The 17,796-nt window shown below is 43.5% G+C and overlaps 1 long non-coding RNA gene across 1 annotated transcript in view; it reads right to left on the bottom strand.

Annotated features, from left to right (window-relative positions):
* Positions 1–17,796, bottom strand: part of LOC149465217 (uncharacterized) — a 242,689-nt gene that overhangs the window by 53,283 nt on the left and 171,610 nt on the right. Inside the window, exon 9 of the long non-coding RNA XR_016312236.1 lies at positions 17,080–17,186. This is a non-coding gene — a long non-coding RNA (uncharacterized LOC149465217). The remainder of the gene's footprint in view (positions 1–17,079; positions 17,187–17,796) is intronic.

Raw genomic sequence — 17,796 nt, forward strand, 5'->3', positions numbered from 1 at the left:
CTGCCATCGGATGGTCATGACAATGTCCCAAGACAAGGGTTCGGACCTCCTCAGGTACCATGATCAATCCTTCCTTCCATAGGCGTCCCCCCTTGTTCTGGAGGGACACCCCAGCTGGGGTTGACATGGCCGTGGATTCATCCATTAGTTTGGACCGAAGGTCTGTCTGGAGTGCCAAGAAATTTCCTGAGGACAGAATAGTATCGGGTACCGGTTCTTCTTTGGAGTCCTCAAACATGCGTGATAGTGCACGCGGGTCGGGTTTCGTATTTTTGGACCCAGGTCTGTAAGTGATATGAAATGTGAATCTGGAGAAAAACAGTGCCCATCTTGCCTGCCGCGGGCGTAACCGTTTGGCAGTCCTCAGGTACTCGAGATTTTTATGATCAGTGAAGATCAAGATGGGGTGTGAGGCTCCTTCCAGCAAGTACCTCCATTCTTCCAGTGCTGTTTTGATGGCTAACAACTCCCGATCGCCGATATCGTAGTTCTTCTCAGCTGGGGTAAGCTTCCTCGAGAAGAACGCTATGGGATGGAGTAATTCTTTGGTGCCTTTTCGCTGAGACAGGATGGAACCCCCCGCATTCTCAGATGCATCTACCTCCAGTATGTAGGGCAGGGAAGCGTCTGGATGGCCCAGAATGGGTGCCGTGGTAAATAGTTTTTTCAAGGCCTCAAAGGCTTCCTTGCCTCCAGCGTTGATCTGAAGCGGGTTCCAAGTTTGGTTAGCTGAGTTATGGGGGAGACCAGACCCGAGAAGTTCCTAATGAATTTTCGATAAAAATTTGCAAAACCGATAAAACGCTGGATGCCCTTTTTGTCCGTGGGCACAGGCCAATCCAAAATCGCAGAGACCTTCTGAGGGTCCATCGCGACCCCCGCGGTGGAGATAATCAGACCCAGAAACATAATGCTAGACTGCTCGAAACTGCACTTATCTGCTTTGGCCTATAACCCATGCGGACGCAACTGCCCCAACACCTTTGCCACATGTACTGTGATCCTTCAGAGAGGATGAGAAGATCAGTATATCGTCTAGGTAAACAATTATAAAAATGTCAAGGTAATCCCTGAAAATGTCGTTTACAAAATGTTGGAATGTGGCTGGGGCATTGCACATCCCAAATGGCATGACCAGATATTCAAAATGCCAAAACCGGGTACGGAACGCCGTCTTCCACTCATCCCCTTCCCTTATGCGAACCAGGTTATAGGCCCCCCTTCGATCGAGTTTAGTAAATATGGCCGCAGCCTTCAGGCTCTGAAATAATTCTGGTACCAATGGCAACGGGTAAAGATTTTTAATCGTGACTCTGTTCAGTTCACGATAGTCAATGCAAGGTCGCAGAGATTTGTCTTTTTTCTCCACAAAGATCCCCGCCCCTGCTGGTGAAGTGGAGGGACGGATGAACCCCTTCTGGAGACTGTCCTCTATATATTCCTTCAGGGCCCCCAATTCTAGTTCAGACGGGGAAAATCCACCCAAAAGGGATCTCGGAGCCGGGCAACAGATCAATAGGACAGTCATACGGGCGGTGGGGGGGCAAGGTATCTGCCCCTCGCTTACTGAATACATCCAAAAAATCATGGTACGCTGCGGGAATAACCTGTTTCAGGTCGGAGTCCCCCTCGGAGCACAGGAGGACCTGGGGGGCTGCCGGGCCCGAAGTGCGACAGTGTTCCAGACAATATGGGGAAGGGAACAGGATAGACCCAGTTTCCCAGTCAATTTGGAGGTTATGGGCCCGCAACCAAGGGAGCCCCAAAATGACTGGGAAAAGAGGTGACGTAATGGCATCTAGGCGGAGGAATTCCTGATGCTGGTTAGCAATAGTAGTGGCGATGGGGGGAGTTTCCTGATTAACCACTCCTGATTTTATCTGGGAGCCATCTGCCAAAAATATGTTAAAGCCTCTTTTTCTGGGCTGAAGGGGAATCTTCTGCTGATGAGCAAAATCTAGATCCAGGAAACAACTGCATGCCCCCGAATCAACTATGGCTGTCACCTCCACGGTCCTTTCTGGAAGCTGAAAGGAGTGGGGCACAACTAAGTATTGGGAAGGACTGACATTGCCAATAGCCAAGGAAGAAAAAGAGGTACACTTACTCATTTTCTGAGGGCAGGATCGTACCATATGACCGACTTCATCACAGTAGAGGCAGAGGTTCAGAGAGCGTCTCCGCTGGCGTTCTTCTGGCGATAATTTAGGCAGAGCCAGGCCCAGTTGCATTGGTTCCTGAGCGTCTCCTGGAGGTGGGTTCTGGATATTTGATCTGGTTTGTTGGCTGGGGCCTTGGATTGGACCCCATGTATTTCCGTGACCCTGACCGGACCTCTCAAACCTGCGTTCCTGCAGTCTTCGGTCTATTTGAATCGTCAGGGCTATTAGGTCTTCTAATGACTCGGGAACCCCCACTCGGGCCAGCTCATCCTTTAGGGGCTCTGAAAGACCCATACGGAACTGGTGCCGCAAAGCGAACTTGTTCCAGCGTGTGTCCCCCATCCAACGCCTAAATTCAGAGGCGTATTCCTCTGCCGCCCGGCGGCCCTGTCGGAGCGTGTATAACGTTGCTTCGGCAGAGGCTGCCCGCTGTGGATCATCATAAAGGATGGCCATAGCTTCAAAAAAATCATTGACCGTTCCCAGGTGAGGGTCATGGTTTCCCCTTAACCGATGGGCCCAATCTTGGGGTTCACCCTGCAATAGTGAAATTATAAATCCCACTTTCACTGACTCAGTTAGGAAGGTGCAGGGTTGCAATTCAAAAAACAGGAGGCAGGAATCACGAAAAGACCTGAAGCTTGTGCGGTCCCCGTGAAAACGTTCAGGTAAGGGTACTCGGGGTTCTGCCATAGGTAGCGGGGCAGAAGCCTCTGAAGCTGGCCCAAGAGCTTCTCCAACCGGGGGCGCGGAAACAGGGGCCTGTGGGGCAGGGTTAGATATGGAGCAGGTCTGGAAACGGTTTTCCAGCTGCATACATTTGTCCTGGAGGGCCGCTACGGCCTGCGTCAAGGTCGATAGATGCCTGCAAATGTCCTCCAGCGGGGAGGGCCCTCCTCTAGGCTCAGTCATGGCCTACTGGTACTGTAAGGGACCGCCCGGCGGTACCACTAGCACTCCACTGGTCAGACGTCCCCAGCGCACGGAATCTAAGCCCCAGGGTCCCTGATGGTGGGGATGGACTTGGAGTACCCTGAGACCAGGTCGTGGCTACTGAGTACACCTGTCAGTGGTAGCAGTATTCGCCAGGGGCTCCCACGGGGAAGAGCCTGATATGAGGAGGTCGGGTGACCCCGTTGGGATGGATGGCTGAGCAAGTGCGAGGTCAAACAGGCCGGGTCGGTAACTGTGGGGACGGTGCGGTACAAAGCAGCGGGCAGAGAGTAGTCGGGACACACGCCAGGTCAGCAACAGAAGGTCAGATCTAATAGGGGGCATCCAGGAGAGAGGTCAGGCAAAGCAAGGGTCTGGGCAGGAGAATACAAGGTAAGGTACAATCCGGGTCAGCAACTCACAATACACAGGTTCGCAGATACAGGATACAGGGAAAGACCAGAAGGCACTGAATGACAGCCCAGGGCCGTTTAAATATCGCGCCCTGCGCTGTCATTGGTGCCAAGCGCGCGCACGCGGCCTCTACTGCGCATGCGTGGACTCGAACGCCGCGGCCGGCCAGGACCTAGTGCCCGCGTCCCTGCACAGGGCGGCGCACTGCGCCTGTGCCGGGGCCAGCACTCCCCGACACATTCCCTGAGCTCTGGTTCACACTCCAAGGCAGAAAGGATGAGGGGAATGGTTTCGGGTGTGCCGGCAAAACGAGCTTCCTTCTCTTCTAAATCTGCTGACAATGAAATCATCGGGCGGCTTGGTTCCCAACGGAATGCAAAATTGATTTATTCATGATCTAATATTATTTTAATTGATTTACAATTAAGGATTTTTTTATTTTTTTTTATTTAACAATTATGTATTTTATTAACGTTAAATATATATTTTTTAAACGATCAATTATGTATTATTATTTCAGTAATTATCAATTAATTCTGTATTTTTTTATATAAACAATTAATGATATAATATTTTATTAAATGACAAATATGTTTTTTTTAAAATAAGAATTGTGTATTATCAGTTTATTAACAATTATTATTTATTAACATTTATTTATTTTTAATTAACAATCACACACACACACACACACGAATGACTGGAAAAAAAACCCAGAACTAGCGGGTTTCTAGAGGAGTTTTTTAGCTTTAAAAATGTGGCAAAACACGGTAAATTGCCACAAACTGGTGTTTTTGGACTTTCTTGACCAAAAAAAAATATTTTTTTTGGTGAAAAAAAACAAAACGCTAAAACGTGAAAAACTCCCATTTTTAACTTGACTACACAGCTAACGTTACCAGCATTATTAAAACGCCCCGTGTGCATAGAGCCTAAAGCTCCGCCTGGTTTCAGCCTGCAGGGGAAAAAGTGACAGTTGTCTTTACATCCAGAGGTTTGAATTTAACTGTTTAATGGCTGGAGATCATACTTATAATTAGAAGGGAACAGTGTGCTGCTTGAACTCATAGATGTCTGTACATGCAGTATATACTATATGTATATAAATATATGGGTGTATATATATATTATTATACAGGATTTCTATAGCGCCAACAGTTTGCTCAGCACTTTACAATATTAAGGGAGACAATACAGCAAAGGTACAGTCCAATACAAGTGGGTTAGGAGGGCCCTAACCTGCTTACAATCTATATACACTCACATATATATATTTATTTCAGGTACTTATATAGCGCCGTCAACTTACAAAGTGCTTTTAGATATATATTGTACATTCACATCAGTCTCCGCCCCCAAGGAATGTACAATCTAAGGTCCCTAACTCACATTCATACATACACATACTAGGGACAATTTAGACAGGAGCCAATTAACCTAACAGCATGTCTTTAGAGTGTGTGTGTGTGTGTGGGGGGGGGGTGGCAGCAAAAATACAGCATAACTGAACATTTTTGCCCCCCCCCAACTACAAGTCTAAACAAAGCTTTAACTTGCAAACCTAAGACTAAAACTCCCCCCCCCCCCATTAGATAGCAGCCTGGGGGGGTGTATATATTTGTACATATATACACACATTGGGGGAGATTTACTAACACCGGTGCACACAAAATCTGGTGCAGCCGTACATGGTGACCAATCAGCTTCTGTGTTTTAGCCCGGGTTCACTCTGAATCCGACTTTGAAATCATGCGACTTCACTTGAATTCTCACAATTTCAGAGCCACACGTCAGTGCGATTTCAGGGGAGTCTTGGCTGACATCTGTGGGACTTCATGTACAGATGCCTATGCAAGTCGCACCTGAAATCGCAAAAAAAGTGCAGGAACCTTTTTTGTTTTCAAATCGGCACTGCAAAGTCGGAGTCACACTGATTTGAACGGCTCCACGGACGACAATAGGGTGCGACTGTCAAATCGCATGACAAGTCGCACCGGAGTGAACCGGGGCTTACCGTCAGCTCAATTGAACAAGCTGCGGTTAGAAGCTGATTGGCTCCCATGCAAAGCTGCACCTGATTCTCAGTGCTCCAGTTGTAGTAAATCTCCCCCTTTGTATATGTATATATGTGTATTTTATTTTATTTCAGGTACTTATATAGCGCCATCAATTTACACAGCACTTTACATATATATTGTACATTCACATCAGTCCCTGACCCTCAAGGGGTGTACAATCTAAGGTCCCTAAGTCACATTCATACATACACATACTAGGAACAATTTAAACAGGAGTCAATAACCTAACAGCATGTCTTTTTGGAGTGTGGGAGGAAACCCACGCAGTCACAGGGAGAACATGCAAACTCCAGGCAGGTGGTGCCAGGGTTGGGATTCAAACCAGCGACTCGAGTACTGCCAGGCGGAAGTGCTAACCATTTAGCCACTGTGCTGCCCTAATATATATATACACACACAGTATATAGGTGTGTGTATACTGTATATATATTTAAAATTTATATATATAACATATATAAAGGTGGGGTGTCATGCAGTGGGGGAGGGGGTGTTAGAGGGGAGAGTCTGTATTATAGTGTTAAATTCTTCTTTAAACTGTACAAAATACATCCCGACCATAACATTCACACTGCAGTCTTTGTTTTTCTGACCCCCCCCCCCCATATCATAGTTTTCTTGTCTGTTGATCCTGCCAACAGATCAATTATTTTTTCACTTCCTGTAACAGGGAGGTATATACAGCTAAGATCCCCAAATACTATATACAGCCAGGACCCCTAATATTATATACAACCAGGACCCCCCAATACTATATACAGCTAAGATCCCCAAATACTATATACAGCAAGGACCCCTAATATTATATACAGACAGGACCCCAAATATATACAGCCAGGACCCCCAATATTATACACAACCAGGACCCTCCAATACTATATATACAGCCAGGACCCCAAATATATACAGCCAGGACCCCCAATACTATATACAGCCAGGACCCCCCAAAACTATATACAGCCAGGACTCCCAATACTATATACAGCCAGGACCCCAAATATATACAGCCAGGACCCCCAATATTATATACAATGAGGACCCAAAATATATGCAGCCAGGACCCCCAATATTATATACAATGAGGACCCCAAATATATACAGCCAGGACCCCCAATATTATACACAACCAGGACCCTCCAATACTATATATACAGCCAGGACCCCCAATACTATATACAGCCAGGACCCCCAATACTATATACAGCCAGGACCCCCAAATACTATATACAGCCAGGACCCCCAATACTATATACAGCCAGGACTCCCAATACTATATACAGCCAGGACCCCCAATACTATATACAGCCAGGACTCCCCAATACTATATACAGCCAGGACACCCCAATACTATATACAGCCAGGACCCCAAATATATACAGCCAGGACCCCCCAATACTATATACAGCCAGGACCCTCCAATATTATATACAGCCAGGACCCACCAATACTATTTACAGTCAGGACCCCCAATATTATATACAGCCAGGACTCCTCAATACTATATACAGCCAGGACCCCCCAATACTATATACAGCCAGGACCCCAAATATTAAATGTAAATTAAATGTAGTAAATGGCATACCCCAACTGATGACGTACTCCTTGTACAAAACACGTCTTGGAGGAAGCCTGCACGCCCTGACGTTGCGCCCCGGATCGGGGAGGTCCGGCGGTCACCATCATACACCAGCTGGTCAGTGCTCATAGCAGCCTTATAGGCTGATTGTTGTATCCATACGAGGATTTCACCGCATGTATGTTCACACTTTATACACATTTAATACATCTATTTGGATTGTTAACATACTACACTATGGGCATTTCCTTTTGTTGCTCTTTGGTGAGCTTTTAATTCCCCAGAGCCACCCTCCCCCTATGGTGACCATTCCATTACCCAGAAGTGGCTGCGTCCTTATCCTTAAAGGGATCTTCCAGACACAGCATCTACCTTGACGTGTAACCACCCACCCTGAGCTGTCATCTCCTATACCATCCTTAAGAGGGACTCCGGGTGGGTCTGCATTGGCTTATTGCGCATATTCTATGCGTATCTGGTGAGTGCGCACTTTAACCGTATGCTTGCCGCTCACTTGGATTTTGGGATAACACCATATCTGGACTAGCATAGGTCACCTTGGTCACACATATATCCTGTCCTTACCGTTTTATATGTATTATTTTAGTTGGGACTACATATGTTTACATTTCTGAGTACGTTTATTTGACACATTAGGTTTTATGTGTATTCTATTCTATTACCTCAACGCTGCACAATTTTTTATATATTTTTATATATACCCAAATACTATATACAGCCATGACCCCCCAATACTATATACAGCCATGACCCCACAATACTATATACAGCCAGGACCCCCCAATACTATATACAGCCAGGACCCGCCAATACTATATACAGCCAGGACCCCAAATACTATATACAGCCAGGACCCCCAAATATTATATACAGCCAGGACCCCCCAATACTATATACAGCCAGGACCCCCAATACTATATACAGCCAGGACCCCCCAATACTATATACAGCCAGGACCCCCAAATAATACATACAGCCAAGACCCCCCAATACTATATACAACCAGGACCCCCCAATACTATATACAGCGAGGACCCCCCAATACTATATGCAGCTAGGACCCCAAATACTATATACAGCCAGGACCCCCAATATTATATGCAGCCAGGACCCCCCAATATTAAATACAGTAAGGACCCACAATATTATATAAGGCCAGGATCCCCAATACTATATGCAGCCAGGACCCCCCAATATTATATACAGTAAGGACCCCCCAATATTATATACAGCCAGGACCCCCCAATGATATATACAACCAGGACCCCCAATATTATATAAAACCAGGACCCCAAATATTATATACAGGCAGGACCCCAAATATATACAGCCAGGACCCCCAATATTATATACAATGAGGACCCCAAATATATATAGCTAACACCCTCCAATATTAGCTACAGTCAGGACTCCCCAATATTATATAAAACCAGGGCTCCCCAATAGCATATACAGCTAAGAATCCCTATTATAGACAGCCAGGACCCCCCAATATTATATACAAACAGGATCCCCCAATATTATATACAAACAGGATCCCACAATATTGTAAACAGCCAGGACCCCACAATTTTACATACCCCTGCCCCACCCTCACTCTGCCTCTCATGTAAACAGCAGGCCATTTCCTTCCTGACTCCATTCCCACGGTTCTATCAGGAAGTTGCTCGGCGGCCATCTTGGTTAGAGGCACCGTCCCTAAAACTACTACTAATAACCCCGGGTTTACGGCAGGGGAATGGTTCCGGGTGTGTCGGTAAAACGAGCTTCCTTCTCCTAAATCTGCTGACAATCAAATCATCGCACGGCTTGGTTCCCAATGGAATGCACAATTGACTTATTCATGATCTAATGTTATTTAATTGATGTCTTATGATGATTAATTATGCCTTTTTTTTAATTTTTATTTAACAATTATGTATTATTTTATTAACATTTAAAAATATATTTTTAAACAATTAATTATGTATTATTATTTCATTATCAATTAATTCTGTATTTTTTAAATATAAACAATGAATGATATAATATAATTTTATTAATTGACAAATATGTTTTTTTTTTTAAATAAGAATTGGTTATTATCAGTTTATTAACAATTAATGATTATTTATTAACATTTATTTATTTTTAATTAACAATTATTTATACACACACACACCCCTCCCCCCCCCCTCATGGGCATGGTTGTTGCCATAGCAACCTGGAAGCCTGGTCATGTGACTGATGACATCACAGTGCCCATCAGCTCTGAACTGCCAGATCACATTGGGAGGGAGAGGAGTGTGCATCTAGTTTGTTGTTTGGGAGCCACAATGAGAATTTACCTGTTTTTCGCGTACATTTTTTTGGCCGTATTCATCGGATCGGCCAGTAAGGACAACGCATGGGTAGACGGTAAGATTATCATATACTTCTATTAGCAGGGATCAGATATATTCCATTACATGGGTGCAACAATGGGCCACACTGACAGTTCACAACACGGGACGTTTTTACAGCAGATGTTTTTGGGCTTTTGACAGTTTTTTCTACAGCTGGTAACCCCCCCCAGCATGTTATCCTATGTGTCTGTTCACACATAGACTGGAATGGCTGGAAAAAAAACCCAGAACTAGCGGGTGTCTAGAGGAGTTTTTTTAGCTGTAAACATGTGGTAAAACACGGTAAATAGCCACAAACCGGTGTTTTTGGCCTTTTTTTGACCAAAAAAAATTTTTTTTTTTTTGGTTAAAAAAAACCAAAACGCTAAAACGTGAAAAACCGCTGAAAAACTCCCGTTTTTAATGAGACTACATAGCTAACGTTACCGGCATTATTAAAACGCCCCGTGTGCTTGGAGCCTAAAGCTCCGCCTGGTTTCAGCCTGCAGGGGAAAAAGTGACAGTTGTCTTTACATCCAGAGATTTGAATTTAACTGTTTAATGGCTGGAGATCATACTTATAATTAGAAGGGAGCAGTGTGCTGCTTGAGCTGATAGATGTCTGTACATGCAGTATATACTATATGTATATAAATATATGGGTGTATATATAATTATAATACAGGATTTCTATAGCGCCAACAGTTTGCTCAGCACTTTACAATATTAAGGGAGACAATACAGCAAAGGTACAGTCCAATACAAGTGGGTTAGGAGGGCCCTAACCTGCTTACAATCTATATACACACACTCACATATATATATTTATTTTAGGTACTTATATAACGCCGTCAACTTACAAAGCGCTTTTAGATATATATTGTACATTCACATCAGTCCCTAACCCTCAAGGGGCGTACAATCTAAGGTCCCTAACTCACATTCATACATACACATACTAGGGACAATTTAGACAGGAGCCAATTAACCTACCAGGAGAGAGAGAGAGAGAGAGAGAGGGGGGGGGAGAGGGGGGGCAGTTGGCGGGCAGCAAAAATACAGCATAACTGCACATTTTGCCCCCCCCCCCCCCAACTACAAGTCTAAACAAAGCTTTAATTTGCAAACCTAAGACTAAAACTCCCCCCCCCCATTAGATAGCAGCCTGGGGGTGTGTATATATTTGGACATATATACACACATTGGGGGAGATTTACTAACACCGGTGCACACAAAATCTGGTGCAGCTGTGCATGGTGACCAATCAGCTTCCATGTTTTAGCCCGGGTTCACACTGAATCTGACTTTGAAATCATGCGACTTCACTTGAATTCTCACAATTTCAGAGCCACACGTCAGTGCGATTTCAGGGGAGTCTTGGCTGACATCTGTGGGACTTCATGTACAGATGCCTATGCAAGTCGCACCTGAAATCGCAAAAAAAGTGCAGGAACCTTTTTTATTTTCAAATCGGCACTGCAAAGTCGGAGTCACACTGATTTGAACGGCTCCACAGCCGACAATAGGGTGCGACTGTCAAATCGCATGACAAGTCGCACCGGAGTGAACCGCTTACTGTCAGCTCAACTGAACAAGCTGCGGTTAGAAGCTGATTGGCTCCCATGCAGAGCTGCACCTGATTCTCAGTGCTCCAGTTGTAGTAAATCTCCCCCTTTGTATATGTATATATGTGTATTTTATTTTATTACAGGTACTTATATAGCGCCGTCAATTTACACAGCACTTTACATATATATTGTACATTCACATCATCCCTAACCCTCAAGGGGTGTACAATCTAAGGTCCCTAACTCACATTCATACATACACATATTAGGGCCAATTTAAACAGGAGCCAATAACCTACCAGCATGTCTTTTTGGAGGGTGGGAGGAAATCGGAGTACCCAGAGGAAACCCACGCAGTCACAGGGAGAACATGCAAACTCCAGGCAGGTGGTGCCAGGGTTGGGATTCAAACCAGCGACCCGAGTACTGCCAGGCGGAAGTGCTAACCATTTAGCCACTGTGCTGCCCTAATATATATATACACATACAGTATATAGGTGTGTGTATACTGTATATATATTTAAAGGTGGGGTGTCATGCAGTGGGGGAGGGGGTGTTAGAGGGGAGAGTCTAAATTATAATGTTACGTTCTTCTTTAAACTGTACAAAATACATCCCGACCATAACATTCACACTGCAGTCTTTGTTCTTCTGACCCCCCCCCCCCCCCATATCATAGTTTTCTTGTCTGTTGATCCTGCCACCAGAGCAAATATTTTTTCACTTCCTGTAACAGGGAGGTATATACAGCTAAGATACCCAAATACTATATACAGCCAGGACCCCTAATATTATATACAGCCAGGACCCCCCAATACTATATACAGCCAGGACCCCCCAATACTATATACAGCCAGGACCCCCCAATACTATATACAGCCAGGACCCCAAATATATGAAGCCAGGACCCCCAATATTATATACAACGAGGACCCCCAATACTATATACAGCCAGGACCCCCAATACTATATACAGCCAGGACCCCAAATATATGCAGCCAGGACCCCCAATACTATATACAGCCAGGACCCCCAATACTATATACAGCCAGGACCCCAAATATATACAGCCAGGACCCTTCAATACTATATACAGCCAGGACCCTTCAATACTATATACAGCCAGGACCCCCAATACTATATACAGTCAGGACCCCCAATACTATATACAGTCAGGACCCCCAATACTATATACAGCTAGGACCCCCCAATACTATATACAGCCAGGACCCTCCAATACTATATACAGCCAGGACCCCCAATGTTATATACAACCAGGACTCCCCAATACAATATACAGCCAGGACCCCCAATACTATATACAGCTAGGACCCCCAATATTATATACAACCAGGACTCCCCAATACTATATACAGCCAGGACCCCAAATATATACAGCCAGGACCCTTCAATACTATATACAGCCAGGACCCTTCAATACTATATACAGCCAGGACCCCCAATACTATATACAGCCAGGACCCCCAATACTATATACAGCCAGGACCCCCAATATTATATACAACCAGGACTCTAAATATTATATACAGCCAGGACCCCCAATACTATTTACAGCCAGGACCCCCAATATTATATACAACCAATACCCTCCAATATTAGGTACAGTCAAATAGTATATACAGCTAAGAATCCCTATTATAGACAGCCAGGACCCCACAATATTGTAAACAGCCAGGACCCCACAATATTGTAAACAGCCAGGACCCCACAATATTGTAAACAGCCAGGACCCCACAATATTGTAAACAGCCAGGACCCCCCCCCAATACTATATACAGCAAGGACCCACCCCAATACTATAAACAGCAAGGACCCCCAATCCCTATTATAGACAGTCAGGACCCCCAATATTATATACAAACAGGACCCCCCAATATTAGGAACAGCCAGAACCCCACAATTTTACATACCCCTGCCCCACCCTCACTCTGCCTCTCATGTAAACAGCAAGCCGTTTCCTTTCTGTCTACATTCCCACGGTTCTATCAGGAAGTTGCTCAGCGGCCATCTTGGTTAGGGGCACCGTCCCTAAAACTACTATTAATAACCCCGGATTTACGGCAGGGGAATGGTTCCGGGTGTGTCGGTAAAACGAGCTTCCTTCTCCTAAATCTGCTGACAATCAAATCATCGCACGGCTTGGTTCCCAATGGAATGCACAATTGACTTATTCATGATCTAATGTTATTTTATTGATTTACAATTAATTATGTCTTTTTTATTTTTATTTAACAATTATGTATTATTATTTTAACATTTAAAAACATATGTTTAAATGCTCAATTAATTATGTATTATTATTTCATTAATTATCAATTAATTCTGTATTTTTTTAACAGAAACAATGATATAATATTATTTTATTAATTGACAAATATGTTTTTTAAAAAATAAGAATTAATTGTTTATTAGTTTATTAACAATTAATTATTATTTATTAACATTTATTTCTTTTAATTAACAATTATTTACACACACACACACACATACACACAGGCATGGTTGTTGCCGTAGCAACCCGGAAGCCTGGTCATGTGACTGATGACATCACAGTGCCCATCAGCTCTGAACTGCCAGATCACATTGGGAGGGAGAGGAGTGTGCATCTAGTTTGTTGTTTGGGAGCCACAATGAGACTTTACCTGTTTTTCGCGTACATTTTTTTGGCCGTATTCATCGGATCGGCCAGTAAGGACAACGCATGGGTAGACGGTAAGATTATCATATACTTCTATTAGCAGGGATCAGATATATTCCATTACATGGGTGCAACAATGGGCCACACTGACAGTTCACAACACTAAAGCTCCGCCTGTTTTCAGCCTGGGGGGGGAGGGGTGACAGTTGTCTTACATCCAGAGGTTTGAATTTAAACTGCTTAATGGCTGGAGATCATACTTATAATTAGAAGGGAGCAGTGTGCTGCTTGAGCTGATAGATGTCTGTACATGCAGTATATACTATATGTATATATATATATGAGTGTGTGTGCTGTTTCAGCTGATATAAATCTGTCTGTGCATGTATATAAATATATGTGAGTATGTATGTGTATGTAGTATATACTATATGTTTATAAATATATATATATATACACAGACTTCTATCAGCTCAAACAGCTATATATATAATATATATATAGTGCTGTTGGAGCTGATAGAAGTCTGTATGTGTATATATATATATTTAATACACACAGGCACACATCAATTAATAAAATATCATTATTTGTTTATAAAAAATAATACAGAATTAATTGATAATTAATGAAATAATAATACATAATTAACTGAGAATTTAAAAAAAATACATAATTAATTGTTAAATCAATAAAATAATATGTTTGTCAAATCAATTGTGCATTCCATTGGGAACCAAGCCGCACGATGATTTGATTGTCAGCAGATTTAGGAGAAGCTCCTTTTGCCGGCACACCCGGAACCATTCACCTTCCGTAAACCCGGGGTTATTAGTAGTAGTTTTGGGCATGGTGCCCCTAACCAAGATGGCCACCGAGCAACTTCCTGATAGAATTGGGAGCCTAAGATTGGCCGGTGACATGGAGACAGGAAGGAAACTGCTTGCTGTATACATAGAGTATGGGAGAGGGTGAGGGTGGGGCGGGGTGTAAAATTGTGGGGGTTCTGGCTGTACCTAATATTGGGGGGTCCTGTATGTCTGTAATAGGGATTCCTAGCTGTATATAGCATTGGGGGGTCTTAGCTGTATTTACTATTGGGGAGCCCTGGTTTTATATAATATTGGGGGTCCTGGCTGTATATAGTATTGGGGAGCCCTGGTTTTATATAATATTGGGGGTCCTGGCTGTATATAGTATTGGGGGGTCCTGACCGTATATAGTATTGGGGAGCCCTGGTTTTATATAATATTGGGGGTCCTTGCTATATATAGTATTGGGGGTCCTGGCTGTATATAGTATTTAAGGGTCTGGGCTGTATATTGTACTGGGGGTCCTGGCTGTATATAATATTGGGGGTCCTGGCTGTAAATAGTATTGGGGGTCCTGGCTTTATATTGTACTGGGGATCCTGGCTGTATATAGTATTGGGGGGTCCTTGCTGTATATAGTATTCGGGGGTCCTTGCTGTATATAATATTGGGGGGTCCTGGCTGTATATAGTATTTGGGGATCTTAGCTGTATATACCTCCCTGTTACAGGAAGTGAACAAATAATTGATCTGCTGGCAGGATCAACAGACAAAAAAACTATGATATGGGGGGGGGGGGGTCAGAAAAACAAAGACTGCAGTGTGAATGTTAGGGTCGGGATGTATTTTGTACAGTATAAAGAAGAATTTCAAATTCAAACAAAGCCTTAACTTGCAAACCTAAGACTAACCCCCCCCCCCACTAGGTAGAATCCTGGGGGTGTCTTGGCTGACATCTGTGCGACTTCATGTACAGATGCCTATGCAAGTCGCTCCTGAAATCGCAAAAAAAAGTGCAGGAACCTTTTTTTTTAAAATCGGTGCAGCAGTGCAAAGTCGGACAACAGTTCCACGGCCGACAATACGGTGTGACTGTCAAATCGCATGACAAGTCGCTCCAGATGAACCGGGGCTTATTGTCAGAGCTTAATTGAACAAGCTGTGGTTAGAAGGTGGGGTGTCATGCAGTGGGGGAGGGGTGTTAGAGGGGATAAAGTCTTAATTTTAGTGTTATGTTCTTCTTTAAACTGTAAAAAATACATCCCGACCATAACATTCACACTGCAGTCTTTGTTTTTCTGACCCCCCCCCCATATCATAGTTTTATTATCTGTTGATCCTGTTGATCAATAATTTTTTCACTTCCTGTAACAGGGAGGTAGCCACCCCCCCCCCTCCATGACATGTTTTTCTTGCCATGCATGTTACTGTGTGATACAATGGATTCCAAAAAAAATGAGGGGTGCTGTTTAAATTCTTCCATTCAGTTATATTGCTTTGGGTTTCCAGAGCGCAGACAGCTGCTCCCCCCCCCCCTTTTTTCCTTTCTTTTGGGGTTAGCACCCCATATATGTCCAGTGGCACTGTCTATTAGAAGTAATTTTTTGATTTTATATATATATATATATATATATATATATATACATACATACACTTTTTTTGCGGGGGGCCGGGTTAAAAATGTTAAAATGTAGATAATAAGTTCCATGTGTTGTAACCATTTACTTATTCTTTTATGTTTACAGACTTTTATGGCGATTTATTACAACGAGAGGAGGCGGATAATGCTCCGTCTGACACGTCGAATAAGGGGCAGTCAGGCGGGAAGAATAACGCTCAGTCGGGCGCTACAAATAATGGCCAATCCGGCCAGACGACCATTAAACAACCAGAATCCACGACAAAGCCAGCTGGTAAGTAAATTGTTGTCACCTTCAAGAAAACTGAAGGAAGGCTCATGGCTCAAGACTTTCTGAAGGCTCCAACGTGCAGTGAGATCCTTCCAAAGCAACCAGTCAGATGTCAATATTACTCCGCCTTCTTTGGATGGCTGATGCTGATTGGTTCCTTTTTGGCTTTCTATTCAAATTTAGAAGTATATCATATGCTTGACCTATAAATAATCTTTTTTTTTTCTCTTCCTTTAGAAATGTCAACCAGATACATCATGGCGTTGGTCATCTTGGGGACCCTCAGCGGCCTGTTTTTACTGCTGATACCCTGCTGCTGTTTGAGTATCCGGGCTTGGTACGTATCCATCATTAATTACAGAAATTACTAACCTAGAATCATAAGGGGGTCTGTTTTATAAAGGTTTTCATATGACTTTCACATATTTTTCCATTTGGACAATGGGTGACAGTTGGGTGACAGTTGGGTGTAAACATTTAAAAAATAGACCCCAAAGTGAAGGTAAATCCCCAAATCTATTTTTCGGCACTCTGTCTCACTCTATACAGTATCGTTTTTTTGGGAATATTTTGCAAAGTGTCTTACCTGGAGACTCTGCCAGTAGATTCATTGTAATGGGCCAAGCTGTCCACAAGTCTCAGTCTCAGCTACAAAATGGTCAGGGCAGCTCTCAATCAACCAGCAGGGGGCACCTGAAAAATGTCAGACAGGAAAATACCATGTTTTGGACACTAGACGGAGCTGACGATCATAGGAAATTGACATATTAAGCAAAACATGGTCAGAATTCATGATAACTAGGTGAATGCTTGTGACGTTCATTCACTGAATTTTTATAAATATATCTTGTAATTAGCAGCAGACTTTTTTCCTTCATTTTTCATTTGGCGACCCAGCCAATAATACACCTTCTGTGTTAGGGTGACTACGTGTACTCCTCCACTGTATCTATGGAGGAACAGCCTTGTCACCCTAAAACGGGACTACTAGACACTTCCCCTTCTGTTCATCTCCATAACACAGGGAAGGCATTCTGTAGTCCACAGGGAGATTCGGGAACAATGGAACTGATAAGAAGAGTTCAGTACTGGAAGCTATAAGCTCACAAGATTTCTGACAGGATCAGTACGTATATTTATGCATTCACTGAACAGATATAAAAAATAAAACCCCTCCAAGGGTGTTCTTAAGAGACCAAAATGGTGCAAATATAAGAAGAACATGGTTAGGGGTTACATACACTTTAAGAAAAACATGATGTTCTCCATGTAATATAATGTTAGCACTTATCCAATGATGGAG

This window comes from Staurois parvus, unplaced genomic scaffold, assembly GCF_062004578.1.
Source record: "Staurois parvus isolate SC_StPar_1 unplaced genomic scaffold, SC_StPar_1.0 ptg000140l, whole genome shotgun sequence".
NCBI lineage: Eukaryota > Metazoa > Chordata > Amphibia > Anura > Ranidae > Staurois > Staurois parvus.